General features: G+C 36.2%; 1 protein-coding gene across 2 annotated transcripts in view; it reads right to left on the bottom strand.

The window, feature by feature from the left end:
• The window catches only part of HS3ST5 (heparan sulfate-glucosamine 3-sulfotransferase 5), a 179,095-nt gene that overhangs the window by 108,056 nt on the left and 56,912 nt on the right, over positions 1 to 14,127 (bottom strand). Inside the window, exon 2 of one of the 2 annotated variants that reach the window (XM_032274982.1) lies at positions 4,212 to 4,321. The gene's annotated coding sequence lies outside the window, so the exon portion shown is untranslated. Of the gene's footprint in view, positions 1 to 4,207; positions 4,322 to 14,127 lie in introns of both variants that reach the window. The other variant, XM_032274981.1, reaches the window with a different exon arrangement.

The raw sequence follows: 14,127 nt of genomic DNA, 5'->3' as shown, positions 1-14,127 counted from the left end.
TCTTACAGACATCCTGTTATGTATTGAACTCATGCTCATGAATACTTTTCAAGTAAAATATGTAGGAATTTTTTTCTCTATTATGCTTCACTATCTTGCAGAAAAACACAATTTGGTATTATAAAAATTATTCCTATAAATACTATTTGTATAGTGACTTACAGTTTATGAAATATCTTTGTAACTGAGAACTGTACCCCCAAATTAGTCATTTGTTGCTGTGTAACTGTGATCATTATTCTGGCAACCCATTCTGCCAACAAAATGCTTAATAATTAACAATAATGATAAACTGCAAATACTAAGGAGGCTATGAAAAAAGTCCAATGTGTTATTGTCATAGGCCTATATTTTTAGAAATACTTGACAGTTGAAATTGGCCAGATGAAATTGAGCAATTGATCATAGATTCTCCATCTCAGCAGTATATCTTGGAAGCAAAGGCCTCCTCTACGCAGGCTTTGACAAAGGACATTTAAAACTGATTTCTTAACTTCTTTTTGACTTCTAAAATATCATCTAAAGTATCAGTTAAGTTGCCTGTTCTCATTTGGGTTAAAATACAATTCTTAAAAAAACTCTAGTAATTCTGAAATAAGCTTACATAAGTGTAAACAAAAGGATGGAAAGAAATGTGGGTAACTTTCTTAATTAAATAAATATACTATGTCACATGCTGAGATTAATGACATTATCTAAACTCAGTAGGAATGCAATTAAGTGCTAAGAAACAGAAAGCACCTCACAGTTTTAAAAGACTGAGCTGTTTTTACTATCATAATAACTGAAGCATGTGATTAATAACTCATCAAATACATTTACTTCCCTTCAACATCTACAAGGTCAAAACTAGTGATCAGCCATAACTTGAAGTGTCATTAATTCCTTTGAAAAACTGTTAAAGAGATTGTTCCAAGAAGCACCAGGCTGTATCCCATTGAGGTACCTGGGGTGTTTCAGGGACACTGGGAGGTGTAGATGTACTTTTAAAACCATGTATAGATGGATAGTATTACTCTTAATGCTACAAATAAAAAGCTTGCCATACAACCATTCCTTATACAAGGTACAGGGCTCCATATGCAACAGTTCTGATGTTTAATGTTTTGTCCTATGTCCAGTCCTTGGTTTAGTGTTTATGGCCATTATACCTACATTTTAAAATGTGATCTAACATATTATAAGGGTAATTGCTGCTTAGTAACTGAGAACTACGTAGCACTGGGTCAGCATCAGTGATAGACCACTAGGGGCAACCTTGTCTAGATTTGCTCCCAGAATCCCTGCATGGGCATGGGATTTCTACATCTTTGGCCTTTGTTTCATCTTGTTACTTCAACCTCCGCCCCATCGCCTGCCAGTGTTTTGAAATCCTTTGGGAATGTTTTAATTGTGTCAATGTTTACATTTACCAAACTCACAACTATAATTAATGCTTATAGTACCTCTGATCATTTCAGAGCTATATCACAAATAAAATATCTTGATCTTCATAGTAATGTCATGTGAGATGAGAAAACTGAGGCATGAGGAAGTTCCATAATATGCCTGAGGCAACTTGACATCAGCATCAGAACACAGCACCTGCCTCAGGACGCTAAATCTAGCACTCACTTCACCCCCATGACTGCTACATCATTTGTTTGGTCTTTGGATTAGACTTGCACCAGAAATTCTTTCTCACCAGCTGTGTGATTTTTAAATGTATTAGTTAAACTCTCTGGATTTTAGCTTCCTCCTTGGTAAATGGTGACAATAATGCCTACTTCATAGAGTTATTTATGTAAAGTTAAATGCCGAAGCCAGGCACGCACTGACTCCTGCCTATGATCATGCTACTAAGGAGGCTGAGGCAGGAAGATCCCTTGAGGACAGGAGTTCAAGATCCACCTGGGTAATACAGCAAGACCTTGTCTCTAAAAATATTTAAAAAATAATAAATAAAAATAATAAAGTAAAAAACCTAGAATAAGTTTAAGTGTTCAAAACTGCTCATCCTTCTAATCCCTACTCTTGGCTATGCTTTACCTAAAGGTAGTTTCCTTAGGTCTACTGAGAGTCTATGAAACTACTCTGGAATTTGGTGTTGGGCTGGAGGGCATGGTACACTTGATGCATCAGTAGGGTGGTAAAATATTTACCAGCCATCTAAGGATTTATCAGTCATCTGCCACATCCAAGCACAGTGCTCAGTACTTCAGATGCACAAAGAAATAGCAGCAGCCAAGGAATTTTGCAAGTGACAAGAACACGACTTAATGATTTTCTAGACAATAAAGAGATTCCAAGAGTGGCTGGCATGCTCCATTTAACCAAGGTCTTTGTAAATTCTCCAAAATAATTTCAAATAGAATAAAGTAATTTTAAAACTACTTCATAAAAGTTGTATAGTTTATTTTTAAATGGCATATTCCACGAAATCCCAAAATGTTATTTTTTTGTAGACAATGATACTGTATCCAACCTGCACCATTACACAGGGTGAGGGAGAGACAGTAAAAGGACAAATCTCATAGTGAACCCAGGAATGAGAGGTTAAATTGTGTTCAGTGTTTCTGCAGTGTTTCCATTACTGAGTCACCTAGATTTAAAATACCCTAGGGTAGGAATGACCATTTGGTTTCTCTCCTTCCTTTTCATTCAATGCCTCTGAACATAAATACTTATTGAGTTGCATTTTAGCCTCTGAGACCAAAAAAAAGTAGTAGTGACTCCATCCTATTTGAATTAGTCCACTAAAAAAAAGGTATTTACAGTTAAGTGAAACCATTTCATCTTCTGAATATTTTTAAATACAAATCAGTGAAATCTCAGCATACTTTAGTTTAAAACTGTAAGAACAGAAGAGAATAATGTTTTTCTTCTTGAGATAGAATATCGCTCTGTCACCCACGCTGAAGTGTAGCAATGTAATCACAGCTCACTTCGGCCTCAAACTCCTGGGCTCAACTCATTCTCCTGTCTCAGTCTCCTGAGCAGCTGGGACTACAGGCACATGCCACCGTGCATGGCTGGAGAAGAATAAATTCTGTTGTTATCAATAGTAACTGGTCACTGTGTACATGTGTGTGAGGCAATGTTCAGAATGATACAGCCTAGGGTTTAACAGTAGACACTTTAGTTCTGATTCTGCTTCCTTTGGTATTTTTAGGCAGGGACATAGTGTTCCTGTTTTGAGAATGGGATCAATGGCATATATTTTATAGCTTTATGGAGAAAATTAATTCAGATGGAATGTTACAATAGACACAGTAGTAAGTGGGTAATAATTTTGAGTGTTTAATATGTGTTAGACACTTTTCTAATCAACTAATTTAATCATAACCCAATGAGATGCATAGTATTATTATCCATATTTTAGAGATATTAAGGCATAAACAGTTTTTAACAAGACCCTTGCCAAGATCACCCAGCTAGTAATTTGCTGAGCAGGATCTCAAACGCAGGCAGTCTAGCTCCAGAGTCTATGCTTTGAGTTATTGCCCTGCGCTGCCTCACTCGGTCACAGCAGCTAGTGACATGCTTGTTTTCCCCCTTCTTGGATTCTGATGTACCACAACACAACAGATCCTGTCTTTTCCAGAAAGAAACAGTTGTTACACCAAGGACACAGGATATATTCACATATGGATAAAAAGCACGGTAGAACTTGTCAAACAAATGTCAGAGGAGGCATACAACAAGTTCTACAGAAGTTTGGAAGAAAGGAAATAATGGGAATGAGGAAATCAGCAAGATTGTTGGTTTGTAGGTGGACCTTGACTTTGGCTTTTAACAGTAAACAGACCTAAAACCATCAAAGAGTAGTTGGGAAAGATATTTCAGATAATAGGGACAACAAAGACAACGGATCTCTGTATTTAGGAAATAATCAGTTTCATGATAACTGCAGCTTGACAAAAACAGACACACACAAAATGACACACACACAAGAAAACAAATGAAAAAACTTTAACAAAAGAATCCATTTTAGTGATGAGGAAGGTTTCTATATGGGGAACACTGAGGGTATAGCAGGAGTCAGTTTAAAGTGATTCTGTACAGGGTTTTAAAAGCTCAAGAGAGGAGAAAGACCTCCTGCTGGAGGGCCACCAGGGGGGCTCTGAGTGGCTGTGAGTGATGAGATGGTAGGCATATAACACGAATAAAAGTAGGGAAAGCCAGATAATGGATTGCGAGAGCGCGCAGAAGTCTTCAGTGCACATACCTACATTCAGACACTTCCTTATTATTCCAGCGATGATTATCTTGTTGGTGGGTATTCCATGGCCTCTCCTCACCTACTGGCTGTCCTTCTGGTTTGTCCCCTGCTTGTTAGCACCTGGGGGTGGACACAGAGGGAAAGTGATTTTCCAATTAGTCTTTCATTTGTTTGCTTTTGCTGCTCTTTCCTAGCTGTGGTTACATTTGCTGTGAGAAGTAGTATATTGTGGATGATAAGAACATTTCTTCCTCTTTTTCTTTTTTCATGGTATTTCCAGTCCCTGCAAATTGTTGAACAATTTGCAGAGGAAGAGCCGGGTGCAGTGGCTCACACCTGTAATCCTAGCACTTTGGTAGGCTGAGGCGGGTGGATCACCAGAGGTCAGGAGTTCAAGACCAGCCTGGCCATCATGGTGAAACTTCATCTTAAAAAAACAAAACAAAACCAAAAAGAAGACATATTTGAGCTTAACTCTGGCATATGTAATTGCTAATTTCCCTTGATCAGAGATGGGCTAGGAAATGGGGAGCTACCCACATGTACTTTTAAATAACATTTGTATAGCAGAACCTTGTTTCTGATCTGGCTGCTGAGAATTTTAGGTGAAAGTGGTTAAAGCTATTTTCCTTAAAAATGTTATGTATTGTGTATCTTCAGACTGACCTGTTGATAGCCATATGATTATTTATATCAATTATTCTTACCTTTGCTACTATTTGAATATATTATGCAGATACTGCTTCTTCCTAAGTTGAAGCTACTAGTAATTCTAATTCTCTAGCTGCAGAGTACATGTTTGCCTCTAAAACTAAAGTGCTGTATTAGTAGGATAAAAACAAAGAAAGAGATGAGAAAAATGAAACAGACTGCAATGCCAAGCTCTTTTGTAAAAGTAATATTTAATTACTATTTCAGCCTACTCTTAAGAGTGTATGTGATATCTAAACAGATTATAGGATCCTAATGTATCATTTCAGTAATATACATCCAATTGCAGTTGACAAAAAGATTATTTTGGTCTATAATGGCCCAGAAATCCATCTTTTACTTGGATCTGTTTTATGCAAATATATTTAGGGTACAAAGTGCACACACACACACATACACACACACACACACACACACGCCTCTTTCAAGTAAAGGAAAAGTTCTTAAAAATTTATACACTTGGCCAATAGCCCGCTACTGAGTCTATTGTGTCTCCTCTCTGATTAATATATTTTCATAAATTATTTCCAATTTCTTCCAGTTGAGTTCTTGTCAGTTTTTCACCTCACAACCCCAATACTGCCGCATAGTGCTAGAGAAATCAGAGAGTGAGTAGAAACAAGCATATTCAGCTATTTTAGAACATGGCACCTATCAGTCATGCCCAGAAAACTGGCTCTATTGCTTGTGAGAACTTCTTGGCATATCCACAAGCAAGCTGACCTCAATATGAAACATAACAACTACTCTGTTTCTCAATTTGTTTGATAAACTAGAATTATTTCCAAAGTTTTCAAATAAACAGAAATCATTATAATTATAGCAAATTAAAATGCTAAACTCAAGAGGGCACTTAACATTCATTATGCTGTAGAGCTTGTCTCTTACAGGTAGTACCTTCAATTGGTTTAGTTTTTACAACAGAAGAAAAATGTGGCAATCAGTAGTTCCAGGTATTTAGTTCAAGGAACAAAACATGCAAACTTGCCTTTGAATTGCCCTTTCAATCACCAGAGGTTCTGCTCTCTTTTAGATTCTTAGCATTTGTACTAATTCCAGAATACAGGAAAGCAACAGATAAGAGAAAAACATACAACCTTCAAAGCTGTGAGGAGATGCACTTCAGCTTTACAGCACTTTCAATGGAGAAGGTTAAAGTAGAAGGTAAGATCTAGCAAAAAATGATTTTGAAAGAGAGCCCTTGAAAGACATTCTATAAAATTTATCACTTATCATTTATTCACTTACTTAACAAACATTTATTAAGTGTCAGAGTTTATGCTAAATGATAATTACATTGCACTAGAAAAACTAGCTGATGGTTTTAAAAAAAACATACAAGTTCACATGTATGTATTTGTATGTATATTGTTACAAATATATAGAGTGTATATATCCATAATTTATAAAATGAACTTTTTTTGAGTGTCATTCTTCATTCTTGAAGTTGTAATATAATTTAAAAAATTTAATCTCAAAATTATTTAGATTTTATTCCTCAGAGTCTCCTCTATACAAAGGATCAATTTCCTTTACAAAATATAACTCTTTTCTGTTGCAGTAGTAAATGCAATTTCAGTTAGAGGGGCTTTTCTTAGGTGTTTGTAGAACTAAAGTACTGTAAGTTGGAAATGAATTAGCAAATAGTAAACGCTGTTTTGGATCAAAGTGAGTATAGCAAAACAAATTTCTTTACTCTGATTCAACATCAAATTGACAACCATGACCCGAGAAAGGGTTATCTTTTACTAGCTGCCACATTGGGGAAATAAATTTAGTCCTTCATTTAAGTAGAGGAAAGAACTCATTAGAAATGTGGTACAAGTGGTTTCAGAATGATAAGTCTCAAGTTACCAATTCCACTTTTAATGATTAGCTGCCTGCACCTTGTATTTAATTAAAATGGTTATTTTAAATGCTTATATTTAATTTAAACATAATTAAAGTTCAATGTTACTGCCTCATCCATTTTGAAATTAATTAATTTATAAAATAGTTCAAAAAGTACTGTAAAATTTTAATATTAAAATATAGCAGGATCAATCTGCATCTTTTGTTGGTTTCAGCTGTAGATTCCTAGGGAGCTGTTTATACTAGGTAGGACTGCAGGGTCTCTGGGATAGCTAATGTGTAATGAAATCAAATATTGATATGTCCTTGACATTTCCTTTGCACATAGGATATATTCTTTAACCTTCCAGGAAATAATAGTTAATAGTTAAAGACGTGATTGTTTAAACTTTAAAGCAATGTAAGTTTTAGAAATTAATTTTTGCCTTAATACATTTAGGAGAGAACACTGGTTTTAGCAAATGACTTGTAAGTGTGTAACAATCAGTGTGATAAGATTTCTTATGAGTTAGTTCAATAAATGTGATCAGAAGGTGTTTGCAAGAAAACCTTCTGCTTTTAACTTGTATTTAAACTAACAGTTTAAACAGTGGATAGTGATGCACAACAATGTTTCCTGGTCTATAGATTCAGAGGATATTCTGAAACATTCCCATATCTATCTGGAAGGTTTTTCCTGGTGCAGTAAAAAGTGATATCCATGAATGCCCTACAATCCTTAGTGTGCTTGGTGGAAAAATCTATTAAGCTGTGTGCATTTGTCTGTTAATGATGATTACTACCATTTTTTAGGTGCTGAATATGTATTAGGCACTGAACTAAATGCCTAATAAAGTTGGATTTAGCCCATTTTTACAGATGAATGAAGTGAGGCTTGGAGAGACTAAGGGGCATACATAATTCATACGTATAATTTGTAAGTTATAGAGGCAAGACTCAAAACCTCAATTCACAGTGCTGCCCCTCACTGTCTTCAGCTCCCATCTCAGAGGACTAAGAAGGCATTCCCAGTTGTGAGATGCTCACAACCCCCGCCACCACAAATAACAACAAAATAGTTCTCCCTTGCAGTCATAGTGTAAATTAATGAAAAGGTAAAAGTAACACATTTGGCTTGACTATTAGTAATTAAAATCTGTTGTCACCAGTCTTAGTGTCCTTTCATACAAATATTAATATTTGCAGAATTTTCTAATATTTTATTAAAACCTGGGCTTTCTATTCTCCAACAAACCTCTATAGTTGGGGAGATTTGTTGCCACCATTCTCTGACATTAGCTCCAAACCTTGCACAATCTCTACCTTAAACACCACCAATAACCCTTGGGGCATTATAATTGTGAGCAGGCTATAAGGCTGTAAAATCAGACTCAGCTTACACATCAAGTAAGTTGTGCAGAATATTTCTTTCCTTTTTACACTAGAATTATTAGGTGGCATTCCAGGATGCCTTTAAGCTATGCTGTATTTCAATTACCACAACTGCCATCTGTTTCTGTTTCTTCCAATGAACGATATCCCCACTCAAGAGCTAGGCTTCAGTGTGTCTTCTGCAAAGAGTATGAGTAACACATACAAATATCCCGCCTATTTAGATAAGACAGTATTAGGTAGTAATCAAAGCCAATTATCTATTGATTTTCAATTTAACATTTCAACTATCAAACAGTATTTTAACTCTGGACATCCTGAGAAGGTTTGAAGGATTGGAATAATGGCAAAGCAATTATCTAGAGAGGACCTGTTTGAGGAGCAAGAATAGGTAGAATAGCAAGAATACAAGCACATCTGCTTGGTAAATCTTGCTAAAGCCTTTAAATGCCATCTGGTTTCCCACTCTTTTGAGCTACCATCTTCCCCTAGGCTAAAAAATTTTAAAATGACTTGGGGGAAAAAACTTTGAGAAATAGTTTGAAATTTTAATTCTGTATTTCATCTGCCAGACAGTAAAATGCAGTTAACCGCAGCAAGTGTTCCTAACAGATAAGGGAGTTGTTGCTTCACATATAATTACATTGAGACTAACGGTGGACATAGCCAACTATATTATCATCATACTATTAGAAGTGCTAGTAAGTCTGAAAAGAATCTATTTTGACGAGGGTCAGACTACTTTTATTTTACTTCAAGCCAGAGTTATCATGGAATGAAACTGTTAATTCTTTTGAGGAGCAATTTTTAGAATGTTAAAAAAAGCATTAAAGGGTAAATGAAACTAACTGTTGTGACTGGCAGTAAGTTCAGGCATTTTGTGTTCTTTTGTGTTTGCTTTGGAATGTTAAACAGGTCGGATTCTTTTTAAAAGAAAACATTTTATTCAGAACATTCTTCCATGAAAGCCTTCTTTGACAAAGTGTCATTTTTTGATATATTAGTACATGTCTGCCCACGTTTTATATTCAAAAAAGGCTAGCAATGTTTTAACAACTTTTGACAAGCATGGGGAATTAAACTTTCACAGAATAAACTCTTCTAATATAATGCTACAATCAATTTTATATTCTCAATTTTGTACTTCTTATGGCAAGCCACAACATTTTAAATTATGTCAACTTATAGGTGAAAAAAGTACAAAGAAATTAAAAACTAGTAATTACTTAGCACATCAATAAAATATTTTTAAACACATAAAATATTTTATTGATGAGTTAAGTAACTGCTCATTTTTATATTCTAAAAATTGTTGATAAAGGGAGCTACAGATGTAGAACTAAGTCAATTATAAATTAGTAATATGAAGTAAATCAAAGAAATTTCTAATAAACTAGCCAAGGAATCTCAAGAAATTTAGCTACCTCTTAATTAAATGTAGCTACCAAATTATAAATTTCAAAATCAAAAGCTGGTGGGCTGCGGTGGTTCATGCCTGTAATCCCAGTGCTTGGGGAGACTGAGGTGGGTGGACCATCTGAGATCAGGAGTCCAAAACCAGCCTTGCCAACATGGCAAAACCTCATCTCTACTAAAAACACAAAAATTAGCTGGGCATGGTGGCAGGCACCTGCAGTCCCAGCGATTTGGGAGGCTGAGGCAGGAGAACGGCTTGAAGCCAAGAGGCAGAGGTTGCAGTGAGCTGAGATGGCGCCACTGCACCCCAGCCTGGGTGATAGAGCGAGACTGTCTCAAAAAACAAAAATAAAATCAAATGGTTTGTTTATTGTCAATGCAGGCTCTGGGTATTGAAAACCTTGCTTGGATACCTACAGCCACCTGAAATCAACACTTCAAAGACCTCTCTGGCTCCCCCAAAACTTCCCTTCCCCCGATTGTGACCTTGCATGACTGGGGTCCTAATTGCTCCCCAACTTCATCCGTCCCCACTCCACCCTGCCTGACCCATCCATTCATCCAGAGCTTCTTCCAATGCCTTAAATACATTGCGCTTTGCCCCTCTGCCTGGATCACTATCCCAATCAGCCTGGCCAATTTCTCCTCTTCAGTCTCAGCTTGGATGTCACTTTCCTCAGGAAGATTTCTCTGCTAATTCTTTTTCCAGGTGTCCTTTCTCTAGATCCTTACAACTCTGTTCTCTCCAACCAAAGTCCCTGTCACAGAGTGATGTGATTGCCTCTTTACTGGCCTGTACCCCCAACAGAGTATAAGCAGCATAAGTAATAAGACCATGTCTATCTTTTTACGGTTAAATCTCTATCGTTTAGACCAGTGCTTAGAATATTCTCAAAAAAACTTTGTTAAAAAGATTAGTGAATCATTTAAGTGAGAAGTTTATATACTATGAATGGGTTTCTTTTTTCTTTTTGGCAATAATACAAACTGTCAAATATCACCACATATTTTTTTAATTGTACTTTAGGTTCTGGGATACATGTGCAGATCATGCAGGATTGTTGCATAGGCACACACATGGCAATGTGGTTTCCTGCCTCCATCCCCCTGTTACCTACATCTAGCATTTCTCCCTGTGTTAGCCCTCCCTGACCTCCCATGACCCTGCTGTCCCTCCCTTGGCCCCCCCCAACAGACCCCAATGTGTGATGCTCCCCTCCCTGTGTCCATGTGTTCTCATTGTTCAACATACGCCTATGAGTGAGAACATGCTGTGTTTGATTTTCTGTTCTTGTGTCAGTTTGCTGAGAATGATGTTTTTCAGATTCATCCATGTCCCTAAAAAGGATACCAACTCATCATTTTTTATGGCTGCATAGTATTCCATGGTGTATATGTGCCACATTTTCCTTGTCTAGTTTATTGTTGATGGACATTTGGGTTGGTTCTAGGTCTTTGCTATGGTAAACAGTGCTGCAATGAACATACATGTGCATGTGTCTTTATAGTAGAACAATATATAATCCTTTGGGTATATACCCAGCAATGGGATTGCTGGGTCAAATGGAATTTCTATTTCTAGGTCCTTGAGGAAGCACCACATGGTCTTCCACAATGGTTGAACTAGTTTACATGCCCACCAACAGTGAAAAAGTGTTCCTATTTCTCCACATCCTCTCCAGCATCTGTTGTCTCCAGATTTTTTAATGATTGCCATTCTAACTGGTGTGAGGTTGTATTTCAATGTGGTTTTGATTTGCATTTCTCTAATGAACAGTGATGATGAGCATATTTTCATATATTTGTTGGCCTCATATATGTCTTTTTTTGTAAAGTGTCTGTTCATATCCTTTGCCTACTTTTGGATGGGTTTGTTTGTTTTTTTCTTGTAAATCTGTTTTAGTTCTTTGTAGATTCTGGATATTAGCCCTTTGTCAGATAGGCAGATTGCAAAAAATTTTTCCCATTCTGTTGGTTGCCGGTTCACTCTAATGATTGTTTCTTTGGCTGTACAGAAGCTCTGGAGCTTAATTAGGTCCCATTTGTCTATTTTGGCTTTTCTTAAAAATAACTTACCTACGTCAGTATGTGATAACATTAATGTTCCCATTTGGTTATTTCATTTAGCTAGAACAAATTTCTCATTTTGGTTTAAGACCTTTCTCATACCACCTATCTCTATAAAGAAAAGTACAAAGTAGATAATAGGAGCATCGAAGGATGTTAAGCTCCGGAATGCCACACTAGGATTTGAGTTATAGATACAGACTTCTAATGGTAACAGCAAAGGTGTATTGAAGGGGCAGAAATAATTTTTGAAATCCAATATATAACAGCTGAAGCAGCTGAAGGTGTTGCCTTATATTGCTGTGTCACTGTAATCACATAACTTTAAAGGGGATGTTGTGATTGGAAAAGAAAATTTGAAACCAGTACCCATTAGTGGGTCAAGGAAATGAAGATGGAGAACAGGGCATCTTATGAATATTGTTATTAAATAATAAAGAAGTGGAATAATCAATATCCTTTTGCAAGAGACTTTAATGAAGCAGCTGTGGATAACTAAATTATGATTATGACAGATTCATGGAATTGGTTCAGGGTTCTTTGCATCCAAAATTCAAATAAGTAATCAAAGTGAAATTGCATTATCTTACCTCCTCAGACCACCTCTGAAATACAGTAAGCATTTATTAAGAATACCCCAAATAACAGCATGACCTAACTGTTTCTATATTTCAAAAATGCCTTTGGCTAAGGGGGTGGAGGGATGGAGTTAGGCGGGGGAGCTATGTGAGGGAGGAGGACACAGGAGGAAGAGAAGAAGCAACTTGCACAAAGATAAGTGGAACTCTTATTTTAATAATTGCCACAGCAGTACTTTTCTTAAGTCAAGATTAAAAATACAATGGGCTTACACAATGTTGTTGTCCACAGCAAAAGTAACATAAAAACAATTCTTATTCCCACATAAATTACTTATAACTGCTACTGGTTTTATAGATTAGTGCTAGCACTAATGGGCCATTCTATGTAAAAGACATTCTTTCTCTGTATTTTTTAGTCTTCAGCTTTTGGTGTTCCTTTTTCTCTTTAGTATACTCTTATTTCTTATCTTAAAGTATAATGAAATATTTCACTAGTAACACACATGGAATTATTTTTATTGGCTCTCTTCTGGGCCTCCTGAGGCCATCATATGAATGGTAACAAAAAACAATTTCAAGGCAATGATAATGATGAATAAATTAAAGCACAGTGTATATGCAGTCCCCATCAAATAATAAATTTGTTTTACTGAACTATATTTTCATCTCAAGAACCATTCTCCCTACCTCCACCCCTTTCCAAAATGCTTCTTTATAGCAATTCTTATTTCAAAAGACTGCTTCAAATTGATTCTGAGGAATTTGAGTTCTCCACACTCTTTTCTGGCAATGCACTTTTTCTCAGATCAGCAGAAACGATGTAAACACACCTGTCACAGTAATTTCAAATGTCTATCATCTACCAAGTTATACATAAATGATCCACGGTTGCAATGTGGTCCTTGAATGAAGGACTTTCTCAAGAAAGACAAATGCTGTCGAAAATATAAATGGGTACCTTGTAAGAAAAAGTTACTTGTATCATTTGCAGAAACCTATCGTTTTTTATTTTTATCCTTAATCAGAGCCAAGCTAACATTTTTGAAGGAACTAATTTTGCTTTTCATTCACTACAAGCATTATATCTACATGCATGCTTACCTGCAGGTATAGATATCATTCACTCTACTCCTCGGGGATGCGGCTGGAAATGGACTCAGATTGGCAACAAAGCATTTACTGAATGCCTATTCAGGATAAATGGTTTTTTTTAAAAAATCTACTTCTTCACTCCACGTTATCTTCCCCAAAACAAGACAAGATATAATTGCTCAACATATGCAGTATAGGTGTTCTAAAAAGCATAGAGAAAGGCTCTAGGGTATAAATCTATTTTTATATCCTATATACCAGTTCTTTCCTGTGGTTTTAGCTTAGATACGAGTCACTCCCAAGAACTGGTCTGCTCCCCAGCCAATTCTGAAGCTAAACTTGGGAATCCCACTCTTAAGCCCTCTTCTGCTCTGCATTTTAGCAACAAACTCCCTACCCATTTCCTGTTTTCAGTCATCTGTGCAACCTGCATTTCCTTCACAATCTTAGTCCTTTCACCAGGGCTTGAAAATTAGTTTGTATTTTCCTATTCCATTTTCCTCTCCTTTCCTCAGAATTGTAATGTGATTCTACCATAGTTTGAATGGGAAGTATCACACATTTTAACATCCAGATTCAAGGAGGCAAGTATGCATCAAAATAATTCTACATTTTATGTATCTACAAGAATAACCTTTGAAATAGGCCTTTTGACATGGGTTGCAATTTTATAGGAAATAAATGATATGAAGAACCATGGAAACATATATTATGATAGCCATACCTTTTCATCTTTGAAATTCAGTATATTTCAGACCTAAACCTATGGGAACATAATGCCACGGTATGGTAATCACTCCAGTGTTCCTAAAGGTTTGATATTTTTTAATGTGTATG

This window comes from Sapajus apella, unplaced genomic scaffold (genome assembly GCF_009761245.1).
Source record: "Sapajus apella isolate SASKATOON/1434 unplaced genomic scaffold, GSC_monkey_1.0 scaffold6, whole genome shotgun sequence".
NCBI classification, from domain to species: domain Eukaryota; kingdom Metazoa; phylum Chordata; class Mammalia; order Primates; family Cebidae; genus Sapajus; species Sapajus apella.
The sequence above is the reverse complement of the archived record's forward strand: the minus strand, read 5'-3'. Positions and strand labels throughout refer to the sequence as shown.